We start from the raw sequence: 17124 nt of genomic DNA on the forward strand, positions 1-17124 counted from the left end.
ACAAAGCTGGCCAGGGAGCTCCAGCTCTCCCTGCCCACGGCTGCAGCTGGAGGCTGGAGTGGCCATTTGTGTGTTCAGGACAAGGTCACCTGCAGCAGGACAAGGTCACCTGCAGCAGGACAAGGTCACCTGCAGCTGGACAAGGTCACCTGCAGCAGCTCATGGGCACCCGCAGCTCTGTGCCAGCAGCTCCAGTGCAAGGGACACGTGGGGCTCAGCTGCCAGGACACAGAGGGACACTGCACAGTGCCAGTCGGGCTGCAGGGGTGGCACACAGCCCAGTGAGGAAAGAGCTCCCCCAGGACTCTCCGGCTTTCACCGAGGAGCAGAAATGGCCTGGTGAAACAGCTCCTTCTGTGGCAGCTCACACACCCTGGAGCAGTTTAGTGCCAGCTCCAAGGGCTCTGAACATCATTCTGACCCTGGAGAAAGCAGGGCCTCTCCCTCAAAAGCAGCCCTCCCAAACTGCCTTCCCTAGATGTGAATCTCATTCTCTGCAAGATGACTGAGGCCCTATTCTTCCCTGCATCTTGGTGCACAGCCACCCTACCCAACAGCAAGAACTTAGGCCTAAGATATGTTTGCATGTTTACTATGAAATTAACATTTTTGTATACATCAAAAGCAGTGGTCATTCTTAATATACTAATTTTAAAAATTAATTAATAATTCAAATCATTTTCACATGATAGGACATGCTGGTTTAGAAATAAAGAAAATCAATATGGTAATTAAGAATAAACTAAATAAATCAAGTATGAGGAAAGCACATTTGAGAACAGTTCCCTGCTACAGGTGCTCCTTGTTAGATTAGAAAACAATAAATAACTTCTCCTAATGTCTTTCCTAGAAAAATACTCCAGATAAAGTTTCTCTTTCCAAATTAATCCTGTGGAGAACCACAAACCTTAAAGTCACTTTCAAATCAGAAAACTCAGGAGAGAAGGGCACCCCGAGATCCCAGAAAGCAAATGCTCCTGCCCCAGAGCAACCTGGGGAGCTGTGCCTACCCAAGAGGCACAACCGTGTTATAAGAAGCTGAACAAAACAATAAAAAAGAATTTGAGCTTCAATGAGAAACACACAGCATATCTGACTGATGCCAGAAAGCAAATTTTAAAGTAGTGTTAAACAATAAAAATATACATTTAACTCTATTTAATTCTTCTCCAAAGATAAAAACCCCAGAGTCATGCTGACTACTAGAGTTAACTGAAATGATGAATGGAGTTTTAGGGTGCATCTTTAAATTGTTTCCTTAAAAAAGTCTCCCCAGATTTATGCATAAGATGAAAGGGCTTGTCCACAGAAATTTAAGTTAAATTATCAATTTCCTCCACTGTTAAGCACATTTATAAACTTAAATGTGACAATTAGATTCCTCCATGGTAGAAGGAGAGCCACTGCCACTGGTGGGCGGTTTTTTTGCTTGTTTTTTTTTCCTAAAGAGATAAAAAAGTAGGGCTTCAATAAAAGTAAAGTACATTGACTTTCATAAAACACAAAATAAAGGTCATGTAAAAAGGCTTTAAGTCTTCTGGGAAATAAGAATTTAGTTCTGTTCAGAAAAATAATCAGTAGCAGACCTGGTCTGTTCTTCTGAGTCTTTCCTGCTCAAGAAGTTTTATTTCCCCTTTTTTCTGCTTATAATAGGAGCCACTGAAAATTTAAGACATATTTCAAATATTTTCCATTTTACTGCAATTCAAAATAGGGAAGTGGAAAATACCTCCACAAAGAGTTTACAGTGGCTGAGCATTGAGAAACAAGCCATGTGTACTCATAGGGACACAAATTATTTCATCTCCTGTTAAATTTCAGTCTTTTCCACAACAGGCTAATTGTAAATTCAAATGAATTTTCAGCTCTTGAATCCCAAAACTGCTTATGAGTTTACACATTCATAGGGGAAGGGGGGGAAATAGACAAAATACAAACAAAAATCAGGATGACATTGATGGTTTTATTCCTGTTACCCAGGTCAGTTCTCAAAGACTCGACTTTGAACACATTCCCTCCACTGTTGGGGCACCTCTTGGAAGCTGTTAGAAAAGCTCAGGTTTTGACAAGAACATGGCTCCAAGACTACCAAAGCTATGAAAAATAGTTCATTTTAATTTTGCAGAATTTGTCTCAGGCCCTTAAGTCAGGCACAAAGGTGGGAAAAGGATCTCCTCATTCTCCCTGAGATTCAGGAGAGGCTGTCAGAATTGGAATAGATGAAACCTCATTGTGCCTTTCTCCATATTCTCCTCACTGACTCTTTTCTTATCCCCACAAGAAATGCAATTAGTTAGATGCTGAGCAATACAATGGAACAATTTCTAATTGACAGAGGAAAACAAAAAGATTACAAAACCAATTAATTTCTTCTTTATTGCTTCAGAATTTGTAATAATTTGTGTTCAGGCAAACGGCAATATCTTTCATCTGAGAAACATTCCAAACTAATACTCCTGTGGTTTCTTCTTTTGTTTGCGGATATATAGCAGCTTGTTAAGATCATGATTAGATCATGACACTTTCTAACTCTTTGGATGGTGATTCAGAATTGCTCAGAATTGCTAGGGAGAGGCATGGCCTGGCCTACAGAGTCAATGACAGACAGTAAGACTCTTCTGGAATGGAGTAGCACTAGGTCTGCACCTAATGTAAATATTTAACAACCTGTTTCCATCTTGCTCTGTTAAACAACAATTGCTCATTTCACTTCTCTTTAGGAAGGTTGTAAAATGCATTCACTATCTTTCCAGATCAAGTCCCTCTGTGGGAGGTTCAGCATTACTTTGTGTAACTGCCCTGCCTGGGGTCCAGCTCTGGGCTCTGAGAGCTCAAGGTGTGAGCAGAGAACAGCTCTGCTGCTGTGAGTATGGAAACTGCTTAAGAATCACCCTGGGATGTGTCTCAGCCTCTCACAGAACACAATACCAGGATCCTTATAAATGCAATCTCGAGAGCTAATAAAAATCCCCTCCTAGAAAAGAATTCTCTCTGTCTCCTGGCCTCCCTCCCATCAGCCTTTCTCCCTCCCTCCTTCCCGTTCTCCACAGGTGTTCATAGGCAAGGCTACAGCAGAGCAGCTCTAACTTGCCTGCTGGGCCTGGGCAAAGGGAAGGCAGCTCACTACAGAAGCTGCAATTAAAACAAACAAACAAAAGGGCTCTGAAGTGGTGAGCATAAGTGAAAATATTTCTAATCAAGTCTGATGGCCCAGGAAGACAAATTTCATTATGTCAGATGGGGCCAACCTCCACGTTCACTGTGTGGTTTTTGCCTCACATTCTTCAAACCATGACTGCAGAAGAGGATAAGGTACAAGACAGAATCCAGCTGGATATACATTTCCCTCTAGTAGCGTGCCTGAAAGCTGCAATCCATTGTGACACTAAGCCAACACCATCAGCAAATCCCAGGAAACGGGGAATGGCATAAATCAGGTGAAGGATGAACTTCTCTCCCACTTTCTGCAACAGGTTGATGCATTTTAGCTCCTTCAGGTGTTGGCAGCCACTCAAGGCCATGAAAACTGCCAATCCTGCAGCTTTCCTCAATACAGAGTACTTGTCTACACAGGGAAACAATTGCAGAATAAGCTACAACATGGATTTAGGCTCTTATCTATTCTGGTCTCATAACTGGTTCATAAAAGCATAGAAAGCCCAAGTTGCTACTAAATAGCATTCTCAATATGCCTTAATAGACCTCTCAGACATTCTCATTGCACATTAAGAGAACTTGTTTGAAGCACAAGGGAGTTTGGAGACAGTGTGTCAGTGTGAGGGCTAGCACAGCTCGGGATAAGTCAGCACACAAGGATTGTCACCTTTTCTCAAGGCATCCCAGATATTAACACTCAAGAGGCAAAGCAGTGCTAGGAGCAAACTGCACAGTTGTCATAACAACCACACAGCACGGCCCAGGAGGTAAGTTGCCAGCAATCTGAAGCAAGAGAGAAATCAAATAAATGGAGGGATTCGGCACCTCTGGGCTGCTTTGGCCACTGGTCCTTGGAAGGGAAAGATTCTGATTCTCAGTATCTGTCTGGGTAAATAGACACAACCATCCTGTGAAAGCATGCCAAAACCTATACACACTGGGTTTTTAACCCAAGATCTTCCCAGCACATGCCACTGCCAGGCTGCCAGCAGCACCTGGATGTACCCACACATCTCATTTTCTGGTCCATTCACAGTTTATACCCTCACTTTATACCCAGGTGAGCTTTTCCACTGTAAAATACTTGTGCACTGAGCTACCCAGGAAATAGGATCTATGCAAAGAGCAAATGGTATCCGTTCTTATTAGGGATTCAGTACAAGGCTGGTCTTGCACATTTCTAATTTTTATATTTTTCTCCAAAAGCTTAATCTAGAAACTAATCACCACTTAAGGACAGAACTGAAAGACTGATTCATTCACTTTTCTTCATGCTCAGGAATTTAGAATTTTGCAGTCAATTTACAGCCATATAAAATCTTGTCTTTGGTCCCACTGCAAACACTTCTTTTGCAAAACCAGCAAAAATGTAACAAATGCAGGTTGCACTTTCCACAAGACCATAAAAAAATGTGCAGTTTTTCAAGAGAAACTGGTAGTAGAAAATACTTTGAAGAAGTTCAAGAACTACATGGGGAGTAAGTTGCCATTAATTACTATTGAGTTTACACACTCAGTGGAATTCCAAGAAGGAAATTTTGTGGGAGTGAGACAATCCAAAATATTACAAAATAGATAAAATCTTTGGAGTTTAGAGCTTTATCACACCACCCATTGCTGGAAGTCTGTCAAAAGTGTCTTCATAGGCAGCTGACTCTTTAAACTGATGCTCCAGGCTTTATAACAATTTCATCTGGAACATTCAGCTATTTTCAGTGATTTTTCAGAAGAAATATTTATACTTATTTATGGCATATACTTAGTTTCTAAGGAGTCAAATACCCAACTCCTGACAGCAGGCTTACAAACACAGACTGCCCCAAGCCAGGATAGATACAGTCACATTGCTCCCACTGAGGTATTTGGCCTGTCCTTAATCACACATTCCCATTGTATCCAACAGTTCTGATGAGCAGAAAGAAATGACAGCTCCACCTGAGTCCTGCAGCACAGAGACTGAGATAAACTGCTCATTAATGAAAGCAGAAAACATCAACACTCATCTGTGCTCACTCACAGCTTACAAAGAAGCATTGATCCTCAGTGCACATTAATGCTCTTATCAGCAAGTTAATCGAGCTTTCCATTCAGATCTAGTTGGGGTCTGAAAGGGAAAAATTAACTGGAAAGTTTTTGTAATTTCACCAAATAAGATCTGAATAGTGAGAGTTAAAAGGAAATAATTTACCAACCACGGTGCATTATTCTTCCAAGGGATAGTGCTTTCTAAAATTATGGGTCCTTATGGAAAAGTATTTTTCATAATAACCAATCCACTGTTCAAGAATTTATTTCATAGCAGCATCCGCCCAAAGGCATTTAGCAAGGGAAACATTCCAGCTCTGGCTGTATTACATTTGAAATAATACCATCTCCTTGGCAGGGATACAAGTGGACACAGGGTTTTTCCTGTGTTCCCCCTGTCTCCCCATGAGGGCTAACACATGGGTCTTCCACCATCCAAACTACTTCTGTTATGTTACTTATGTTTTAATGAGTACAGACTCACAGGCCAACAGCAGGGATGTAAAGCATAAGGACCTGGATATTTAGTGTACAGCAGCCAAGTTGGAATCAACTGAACTAAGAGAAATCCCTAAATATGGTGAAGAACAGCAGGACTTCAGCAACTTTTTTGCTGATCAAGAAGAAATACTTCCAGAACTAGCAGCACTATCAACATCAGCCAGTGTACTTTAGTAACTCTCTCTCATGTGCTACAGTTTGGGGTCAATTATTCAATTCAGACATCAGTGCTTCTATCACTGAAACAGCATTTAAACCAGGAGCTGTTTGCCCCACGCAATGTAAACTCCTTGGTCTGTCAGAGGACACAGACAGGGCCCATCAGGGCATCACAAGATCTGGGCATGTGGCTGCTCCCCACACCTTCACCTCGTTCCAGCTGCGGGAAATGGAGATTCTGCTCTCAAGGAGTTCAGCAGCTGAACAGAGAACGGAAGGACAGGCAGAGATGAGAGCCCTTCTCACCCTTCCTCAGCACTGCAGCTCACACAAGAGCAAGGCAAGCACTGAGGACAAGTTTTCAGAACTACAGCAGGAGTTCAGAGACCTAGTCCTCTTCCCACACAACTTTGAAGCCCTTTTGCTCACAATACCAATTCTCTGCACATTCCAAAGAAGTATTTCCTTCTGTCAAGCCCCTTTGGGACTCCCACTCTCAAGAAAAACACACCAGCCATGAACTCAACGAAGTTTCTGGTATTTCCCCCTCTATCTTATTTCTAGCCCTATTATCTACTCTACAGAGATTTTTTTCCAGCACAAGCACCTCTCCCCCTGCCGTGGAAGGACAGGCACACTCATGTGTACTCACAGTGTGACAACAGGGGGGGTTCTCACAACATTAGGAATTCACAGCACCCAAAATTAATTAGTTCTAGCATTCATTTGAAATAACATTTAGGTGAAGTGTCCCTGACATGTGAGAATCCCAGCTGTGGGCAGCAGATCCAGAGCAACATGATCAGAATTGTCCCTCAGCATCACACACAGCATCGGAGAGTTGTATTGCTCCAGCAAGGAGGAGGAGGCACGGTAGGAGGGGGAGGAGAAACAGCGGCAGCACAAGTTTCTTATCAGAACAAATCCTCCTGCAGCCAGAGAGAAATCAGAGCTTTGCATTCACACCAATCTGGTCGCTTGAGTGTATCCATGGCAACCCCCATCCTTTAGAAATTCCAGTGTGCAGCTCCACACGGCTTTTACATTCCACTGACACACCAACAGAACAGAGCACCGGAGTGTCGGCTCCATTCATCTGCTTCTCCTTCAGCTACCAAAGGGCATTAGGAGGCACAAAAGCTCCCCCACATCTACTCTCTAACCCAAATTCCTTCAGCACGCAGCTGGAATCTCTGCATTTCTCTGTTCTTTGACAACGGTATTTACTGTCCTGCAAAAGGAGGATGAGCCCTGCAGGACTCTGAAATCTGAATGCATTGTTGAGCACCATTTACTAATGTCTGACTGATACATAAACTTCTGATTATATCAAAATGGGTGAAAATTATTTTATTATATCAAGAGCATGTTTAAACATTCTTAGGAAGAATATGATCTAGAGCATCTTCTCAAGAAATTTGACAGTTTTAATAACCTTCCTAATCTGATTTTATCAAAGGCATCATAAGAGAAAGGTTTTTAGTATGTGGACCTGAAAAAGAAAATTACATTGGCATTTTGGATTTCTCTATAGTAAGTCAAAGCATCCTGCTACCTTAGCTTGTTGTTCTTAGATTATTTGCATGATTTAATAGCATATCACACAAAAATCAGGATGAAAACCAATATCTGAAACACTAGCCCGTGAAGATGATGCTTGAATTAGTCAGTGAGCAGGCCTGGGGTGTTGTTTCATTGGAACAGAACGGTGTGATTTCATTACAACATCAACACAACTTTCAGTAAGTGTGAAAGGAGGAAAGGGAAGGATTTGTGCCACGGAGGGAGCTGAGCCTGTGCTGCCTTCTGTTCCCCAGCAGCTCCCAGCCCCTCCTGCCCTGTGCAGCACTCGCTGCCAGCTCCTGCCCACCCTTCACTCTGCCTCTGCTGTTTGCTTCACCACAGCAAAACTCTCTTCGTTTGAAACAAGAAAGCAGATTCATTCGTGTTTAAAGCCAACAAACAAACTAAAAAACAACCTCCAAAATCAGTGTGCGGTGAATAAGGAGTTATTGTTCTTAAAGGAACTTGTTTTCCATCAGCTTTGTCTTTGTGCAGCTCTTTATGATTCAAATTCAGAGCAGTGCCAGAAAATGGCAGGCATGTCCTTGGAAAAACACATGCAAGACAGGACTATTTTTATCAATAAAATATTTCCAGTGATATATTTGGCAAGCCTGAAGCAGCAGTGTCCTGGAACCAGGTAAAACCAATGGAAATCTCCTCTCAATCTCATTTTGGCACCTTTGAAATCTCATTTTTGTTGCCTTTTCTGATGAAAACAGACGGAGTTAATTGCTGCATTTTTAGTTACTATGTGAGAAAAAAAGCTAAATTACCTTCAGAATGAGACCTGCATGTATGCAGAGAGTTAGCACGAGCTCTCTGCAGAATACAAATGGAACTTGCCAAGCAACATATGAATTTTCAGATTGTATTTCATTCAAAAGCCTAAAATTTAGAAGAATCTTTTCTCGGGAGGACTTTTGTTCAGTGAAGAAATGAGAGTTTTTCTATTTACACAAATGTCACTCATTTTCCAGAGCCATCCCTCTCTGCTCTAGAGTCCGACTGCCACAGCGGTTGTGTAAAGCAGCTTTCCTTTCACCAGGCATGCTCCTACAACAGCTACAGAAACTCACAGAATGCAAGGTGTGAAGCTTTTTATATCTACTTTAGAAAAAGAAAAAAAAAAGCAACAGCTTCTTCTGCTTGGAAGAACATAAAGGAAATCTTAGTAATCATAAAGAAACTGAAGAAGCTGTAAAATTCTCCCTTGCCCTCTTTGCAACTCTCCTTGGTAAGAATTTGCACAAAAAGATACAAATGGGAATATTTTTGCTTCAGTAAATGGTTTATTAATATCTCACTTACAGAGTCACAGCATCTGCATTCCTTATCAGAAAAGTACTGAGTTATTTTTCCTTTTCTTCACCTCTTTATTAAAACTCTAAATATCACCACTGTGCCCAGAACATGGGGGGAAATCAATCTGATGTCCAGAAAGTCAAGGCTTAGACATGGGAATGCTTTTGTCTTTCAAAGTTGTATTGAAAATAAGAGTAATAGAGCAAGACAAATTAAGAGAATATGAAAGGAAACAGAATAGATAAAATCATAAGATTTGGAAATGTATTTTAATTACAGAGACTTCAGCAAAGGCAAATGCAGGGCAGACTTGGGAGATTCAGCAATGTCTGAATTCTGACAGGTTTTCAGATGGCTCAGACTCGCTCTGCAGAAGGCAGTAAATATTTCATGGTGTTTATTTTGAGTGTTTTTACTTGGAGCCAGGTCTTCTGGGTTAGTAAAACCCATCTCTGTGATCCAAACCAAACCCCTGTGATCACACACCTGGATGAGAGCCCAGACTGAGTCCATTCATGACCAGTCCCATTGACTTTAACAAGCTGTCGGTCAGAGCACAGGGCTGCAAACCTCACAGCTCCAGCCACGTCTCAACTTTGTCCTTAAATGTGTGGGGAAATTCATCCACAATTCTCCAGCAGTCTCTTTACAGGTTGAGTCAACAGATCTAGACAGGTAAATCACCTGTATCTTCTGCTGGGTCAGAAAACCCAGCTGAAGGACCACACTTAATCATCAGTATCCCCAAATAACAGTTCTGCAGAGGGAAATGAAGAATGCAGGTAAAATCGAGATGGCACAGTGGCAAACAGCCTCTCCCTGCCACAGCTCCCCTCTAGAATTTACACGCCTGAGACCTTCCTTGCATTGGCTCTCCACTTTATTTGTTCTTCAAACCTCCCCCATGAGCCATAACTTTATTTCCTTCTAAGACATGACAGACTGAACACTGGAAAAGGCAGGATGCTGAGCACATGCTGGTATCCCATGTGGAATTACCATATCCTAGGAATAAGGCAGCCCTGATATTTGGAGTTCAAGAAGAATTTTTTCCCCCACTGAAGAGTTGCTGTGCTTTCTTGTTTTCCTGGGAGGAAAGCTGCATGGGGGCAGCAGGGTTTGTTCATATCTGTAAAGCTATTTGTGATGACTCAGTGTAATATCTACTTTGGAACACTAAATATTCCCCAGTAAACACTTGACAAACCATTCACATATAGAAATACATTTAAAAATCAAAGAAAAGAGAGCAAAATGAAAATGTTTCACATTCCAGTTGAAATGCTGAAAAGGTGACATGAGATGTTTCTGCCTCTACCCTGCAGATATCACATTTTATCATCCTTGGGGGCGATGAATTGAGCATTTGTACAGTTATTTTCTTCTCTAGTGAAGCCTTTTTGGAATACTCTCAGACATAGACACTTGCCTTGCTCAGGTGGTAAAATTTTATTCATATTCTCCTGTAAACAACTTAACAGCAAATTACCAGTGCATTTCCTTCCCACCACATCACCTTAGCAACCCTTGTGAAACAGCTCCAACTTTCAGAGGGAGCTTGGAGTCTCACAGAGATCTGCAAAGCCTCCAAAGGAAAAACAACACCTCTGGTAAAAAGAAAAACAAAAGCTTTATGTTTTCCTACATGGAACCTTGTAATCCCTGAAAGACACAGATTGAGGTTTTGAGAAGGAAGTGGTTCAGTGCAAAGGTGCAAACATTCCCCTCCAGAACAAACCCTTCTGCCCAGAACACGGTGCTGCCACTGGCTCCTGCCCAACACGGCTTAGGACTGAGCCAGGACAGTGGTGGCAACACAGAGCAAACATCACCAGCAGGAACTCCCCTGTCAGCTCCTGGTGTGACTCTGGCCACACATCTGGCAGAAAAGCAGTGCTCTTTGCTTGAGGGAAACCGAATCTGGAGTCAAATGTTTTTTAGAATGTTTTTTAGAACTTCCCATGGGCTGGGAACGCTCAGAAAATTCAGCAGTAAGAACATATATGTGCTTCCTGGCTTCTCACTGAGATGTGTGCTTTTCCCAATTTCCTGTAAGTAAGAGATCCCAGATCATCTTTTCTCCTTTTTTTTTCTTCACTGTCAGCTTCACTGTCAGGAATTCTTGAATACTTTGCTAGACCTCAAGCCTCCTGCAGCTGATGGTTGATATTCAATAGCCACTGACTCTAGCCAGTGTGTGGCTGGGGTTAACCAGTATCCCTAGCAGGCAGCTGAAATTCCAAAAATGTTATTTTACAGGGTTTTTAAAGATCCCAAGTCCTGTGGCATTGTAAGGCACTTCCTTTCCTGACACCTTCGAGATCAACCCTGATTATTTTTAATTGCAGTTTTCCTCTGTTACATATTATTCAGAAATCTCACAGATGAAACCCAAGAGGGGCTGCTCCCAATGAGACAGAACCCAGACCTTCACACACCTCACTTCCACCTCAGACAGCAAGGCTGCCTTACATTTTTATCAGCTTATATAGAAACACTATTTCCAGCAGAATATCACAGCCTGCAGCACTCACACAGCTGCCAGTGCTCATGATTTGAACACGAGCCCTCGTGTGCCTTGCCTGCCCTACGTGTGAGGGCCCATGGTGGGGACACCGGTGTGGTCCCAGATCCCCAGCACACCCCGGGCTGGCTGCGGGGACAAAGCCCTGACACCTCACCTCGAATCACTGCTGCCCTTCTATGCAGCAGGACTTATGCCAACAGCACTTTGAACTCACACCAAAGCAGATCATGCTCTGAACTCTGACAATCCATTGGCAGCAAGGTACCTGTACCGCCAGAACACAACTCCACATTTGGCTTTTTGATCACGGATCAGCTCCTCCGGATAAAGAGGATCAAATCCGCAGGGCCACGTCAGAAACGCTAAGGCCAACTTTGTAATAACACAATTCACTTCCAATGCTTTGAGAGCACTGAATATTTCTGAAGTATGTGTAACAGGAGATGAGGTAGTGTTTGATTTACCTCTCAAATGAAATTCCAGAAGGTGCATTTATAGATAGCTAAAAAGAGCTGCAATAATTCCACGAGACCGTGCTCTACCTGGACACATCCGTTTGCTGTAAAGTTGCAGACAACACGCTTTGAAAAGACGAGGCAGGGCAAGACTAATAGACCCACTTCAATTACAGATCTAACTCAAAGCCTCTTCCTGCCCAGTTCTGAGCAGCACTTTGAAGTCACAAGGATGAAAGGGTGCTCAGTGTCTGACAGCCTGGGGGCTGTGGTACAAATGAGCCAAAGATCCGACTCCTCACTGACCAGGGCCAGTGCCTGCTGGAGGGATCCCCAGCTTTAAGGAAAAGGTCTCCTGCCCACTCCTTCTGTCCCATGCTTGGGTATGTAATGCTGCTTAAAACAGATTCTGAACCTGGATAACAATAGATCACACCAAAAATGGCTTGAGAATAGAATGAACTTAGAAAAAAACTTTATCTCTGAGAACATGGTAAATTTATAGATCAAAAAAGCTGTCCCTAGTTGCATTCCCAAGGCCACAAGACATCCGGTAGCATTCAGTACCAGCACCAGATTCTACCAGCACAGGCAGGAGAACCAGGTTAACAATTCCCACCACCATTTATAAAGCTGCCAGACTAAACAATGGCTTTTTTAGTATCTCACCATGGATCTGAAATACCAGATCAGCTTATCTCTCACAGTCCAGAAGCCTCAAAAAGAAGACAAAATATAAGTTGCTCAGATTCACCAATGCTCTGTGGGCCATCACTGGGGTTTGCAAGTCTTTGGGTAGCCACGCTCCTTGACTTCAGCACGTATTTTGCTACTGAACCACAATCACAAAGCTGAAAATAATAATCAGCATGGCCAGTTCAGACACACATGACCCCACATCCCTCTGCACAGATCCAGTACCCCCGGTTCATTCCAGCTGCTGAGCTGGGTATTGTTTGGTTTCTGAATAGCAATAGAGCCAGACCTCTTTGTGAATAAAGAGTCATTTCTTATGAGTCAAATCTACCAAAGGATTTTGTTTCCCTCCCCCATCCTCTTTCCCCTAAAGTCTGGAACACAGAAACACATCATAATTGCCCTGAAAGCAGCAATGGGAATACAGCAAGGAGGAAGTTGGTCTCTACATAATTCAACTCCTTTGCTTTTTGATCATGATCCGATGAATGAGTGTTGCCACAAAGACACCCTGTTATCAGTGTGCAATTAAAACCTTCCCAGAAACATATTCAGATTGCATCTAGGCATTCATACTTAAGGGATAAAATCTTTGTCATGTATTTTAGAACCCCTGCATAGAGATTTTGTAATTGTATTCCTTTCTAACAAGTGAGGTTTTGAGAGGGGGATAATTTTCTTTTAGTAACTAAGTGGTTCTAAATAATGTTATAAATACAACAGTTTATAGTCCGGCACAGCTTTTACATTTTGCTGTGCAAAATCTACAACAAACATGTAAAATGAAGCTGTGAAGATGGCTGACAATTGCACAAGTGTTACACTTGCAGAATGGTCTGTATTGTTGTAGCTTTTTGTGTTTCCGAGCAATCATTAAGTAGTTTTTCCTCCAAATTTGGATAGCTTTCTGGAGCATTTACAGCACAAGCATTACAACACTGTGCTAGGGGAGAACAACTTAATATGTATGTATATATTTTTATATATAAAAGACTCGTCAGAAGAGGAATTTCTCTTCTTTCTTCTTCAACTACACATCTTAGTTGTTTCTCCTCTTTGCAGTGCCTAGCACTAGAAAAGCATGGGAAGAGCACACAGCATGAGTGATGACCAAACAATTCAGTTGTCCTCATGACTGGCAAGTTCACCTGCAGAACTAATTCTGCTGCTCCCCACTCTGCAGCTGTGAGCTCCTGAGCGTGCAGCCTGCAGGACACCACTGATGGCTCACCACACTCCACTCGCCCAGAGCCCAGCTACAGCAATCCTGCAGCCTGATCTCAGTCTCACAGTCTCACCCCCTACCCTGATTCTGTGAAAAAAGCTCATTTACAGAAACTCTCCAAGAGAACATTGCGAGAGTTACACTCTTATGGGCAAGTTCATGTCTCCACTACTCAATTTACAATATACAAATTTTGCTTTTGCTTTTTCATATACTCCTTAATTTTTTATTTTTTTTTTTTTTTTAATATGTTACTCAGTAATTCAGGCTACAGAAGGGGATGCACAAAAATTGTGGTAGGTTATGAGTGCAGTTAGCTGAGAAATTCATCAGAAGTTCCTCAGCAGAATGTGTAATTTTTCTGCATCCATGGTTATGTTTAAATAAACGCATTTTAAAATTCATCAAGTATTGCACTCTGAAGTAGGAGCAATAAACATGTTGTATGATACTGGAAATACAGTATGACTGCTAAGATAATTTTAATTAGTCAGCTTTTAAGTCCTACAAGGTATCTTGTGTTACTACAATCTGTCACTTTTTAGTGTGTTAAGACTGCAGGGGCACATAGAAGATTTATTTACCTGAAGGGGAATATCACCCCTCACAGCTCTTTCACTTTTTGTGGCAGTTCAGTGGCTCTGGGAGCTGGCATGCCTAGCTATGAAGCAAGACACAGGCTGAAAATGAAGTTGCTTATGGAGAAGAACAGGAGGGGCAGCTATGCTTTTTTAGGGCAAACTGCACTGGGCTGTAGGGCTGTGGGAACAGATCAAGCTCATGGGAGCTCAGGGTGAGCGCAGTGCTGCGACTTGTCCTCACACACAGCAGCCGCCATCTTTGCTCCCCTCAGAGCCTGAGCTCCCGCGCCGCCCCGCACCTTCCCCGAGGCAGGGGAGAGCACCAATCACCGCGCAGCGCGGGAGCGTCGGACCAATCACCTTGCAGCGCGGGAAAGTCGGACCAATCGCCACGCGGCGCGGGAATATCGGACCAATCGCCTTGCAGCGCGGGAACGTCGGACCAATCGCCTTGCAGCGCGGGAAAGTCGGACCAATCGCCACGCGGCGCGGGAATGTCGGACCAATCGCCTTGCAGCGCGGGAAAGCTGGACCAATCGCCACGCGGCGCCGGAATGTCGGACCAATCGCCTTGCAGCGCGGGAAAGTCGGACCAATCGCCACGTGGCGCGGGAACGTTGGCCCAATCGGAACGCAGTACCCCAGGGGGCGGGCCCGGCCCGCCCCGCCCCGCCCCTCTCGGTGACACGCTGAGGGCCAGGCGCGCTGAGGGCTCGGTAAGATGAGCTCCAGAGCGAAGGCTGGAGCTGTTGCCTGCCCAGTGAAAATGTCACCAGAAAGCAGCAAATATTGCTGAGAGCTGATCTGCTGTTCACATGTACCTGCGCTGTGTGGCCCCAGCCAGTGTCCTGCAGGCACCTGTGTCACCAACACACCTCTGAATAATTGTCATTAATGTGCCTCAGCTTCCCAGTGCTCTCTAAATATTGCAGTGTAAAATTCACAGAGATAATTGCATCTACATACATTGTCAGCTAAAAAAATTGTGCATTTATATCTGGTTATTAAAACTTTCCTTCTTGAGGAAATGACTGGTAAATGACAAATGAGATGTGTTCTTTACACATGTTTACTCTTATAAACTTATACTATTAAATAACTAAGTCATATTAATTACACAGTGATACCTGTTCCTGAGCGCAGGCACCTGCCGGGAGTCACGAACAAGTCTGCGTTAAATGAAGGGGAAGGAAGATTTTTACAGCCATTTCTTCTATTTCCTATGGGGAAATCCGCTTATAAATCACCTTCTCTAACAATTTGGAGGGACAGAAAACAAGGGTAGACTCAAGACTAGGCTGAAATTCAACTTTTCTTTCATGCAGAGGAAGACTAGAAAGGAGTAAACTGCAGCCTTTTGTAGTGGTGGTATGCTACTGTATTCTACTAATAAATAGAATAGTAGAGCCTGCACAACCTGGAGGTGATAACTGCTTTTCACACAGCATGCAATTTCCATTTTTTATTAGTCAGATCTTCTCACACTTTTCCTCATTAGTTCACCACAGGATCATTGATTTTATTGCTGCAAGCTTATCTTAATTGTGCTAAAACAAACATTTTGGGTATAAGGGACCCTCACACTTCCTCCAGTCTGTTTCCTTAACCTTCTTGCCACAGCCATGTTCCAGAATTTTCTTTCTGCAGTGGGATATCACAATGGGCTTTTCAAAATGGAAAGCATTTCATACTTTTTAAAGGCTACAGCTCATGCATGATACATTACATTTTATGATTGTGCTTGTGCTTTCATTTTAATCTCTTTCTTGAATTGAAACTCTGATGAAAAGTACCCAATACAAAATCCAAGTGTTTGGTGGGTACCTTTCTTCCAGCCTGCCTCAGGAACTTGAGGCAAAGTTCTGTTTCCCACCTCTGCTTACAGCTGAGCTCTGGAAAGATCGTTCTCTGTGCTTTCCATAACCAGTGACATTCCTGTCAGTGATCCAAATATTACACATTAACACAGACTCCTGCAGGGGTGGAGAGCAGAACTGTGCAGAAGCATCCTGAGCAATCTACCTTCCTGCACTTGGTCTCATTCAGCACACCCTTGAGCAGGTGCCCTGCACAAAGTGAAAGCTCTTCGGTTTCTATTCTCTGCTTTTAGGATATTTGGGGGAAAATTGTACAATGAAACTGAGATATATTGGTAACCATTTCTCAGCTTAATATGATATAAAAGAATTGAAATATCTTTTTGAATGTGTTTCTGTGTGAATTCTGTGGTGTGCTCTGTTGTGGAGCAATTGCAGGCTGCCCCGCTCTGTTATGTGCCTCCCACATTTCTTTACTTCCTTGAATTGACTTCTCTTTGTTTTACTTCTTGCTCAGATCCCCAAAGGATCCTGATTTATATCTTAATCATCTTTTCTACTTCCTTTGTTGAATGACTTGTTCTCCATTCAGCTGGGCCCCCAAATCCCACTGCTTCTCCCGCAGCCTTCTCAGTCCCCCGCTTTGTCCCTGCTCCTCTCCCGCTCCTGGCTCACACCCGCTGTCCTTTTCCTGACCTGAGTTTGTAACCTCTCAGTCAGCCATGACTCCTCTTTCTGCACGTCCTTTTTACCACCAGGCATTAGTTAATTCCCACCCTTAGTCTTAAACATCATCTCTCAAAAATTTTTCCTCCTAGAGTTCGTTGCCAAAATGATCCGCGCTGTGTTAATTTTGTGGCTCATTCCCTGCACCTCCCTTCCGACGGGAACTTGGCCATACCATCTCTCCTCTTTCAGTGCACCCAGATACAGCTGCAAAATTATTTTGGTTTTTTGCCCTTCTCCATTGTGGCTTCTCTACTTCCTTCAAAGAATCAGCAAGATTCTGCTGGTTAGGCCTTATCTTCTATTTGCTGTCTCACAAAGTACTGCAAAACAGAGTGAAAAAAGGCAATTGAGCAACTGACCCATGGATACACACTCTAGAGTCCCC

At 43.1% G+C, this 17124-nt stretch overlaps 1 long non-coding RNA gene across 1 annotated transcript in view; it reads right to left on the minus strand.

Annotated features, from left to right (window-relative positions):
- LOC111933261 (uncharacterized) overlaps nucleotides 1–14478 on the minus strand; it is a 31511-nt gene extending 17033 nt beyond the window's left edge. The window contains exon 1 of the long non-coding RNA XR_015274490.1: nucleotides 14197–14478. This is a non-coding gene — a long non-coding RNA (uncharacterized LOC111933261). The remainder of the gene's footprint in view (nucleotides 1–14196) is intronic.
- Between the last annotated feature and the right edge of the window lie 2646 nt (nucleotides 14479–17124).

Source organism: Cyanistes caeruleus, chromosome 10 (assembly GCF_971803275.1).
Source record: "Cyanistes caeruleus chromosome 10, bCyaCae1.hap1.1, whole genome shotgun sequence".
NCBI classification, from domain to species: domain Eukaryota; kingdom Metazoa; phylum Chordata; class Aves; order Passeriformes; family Paridae; genus Cyanistes; species Cyanistes caeruleus.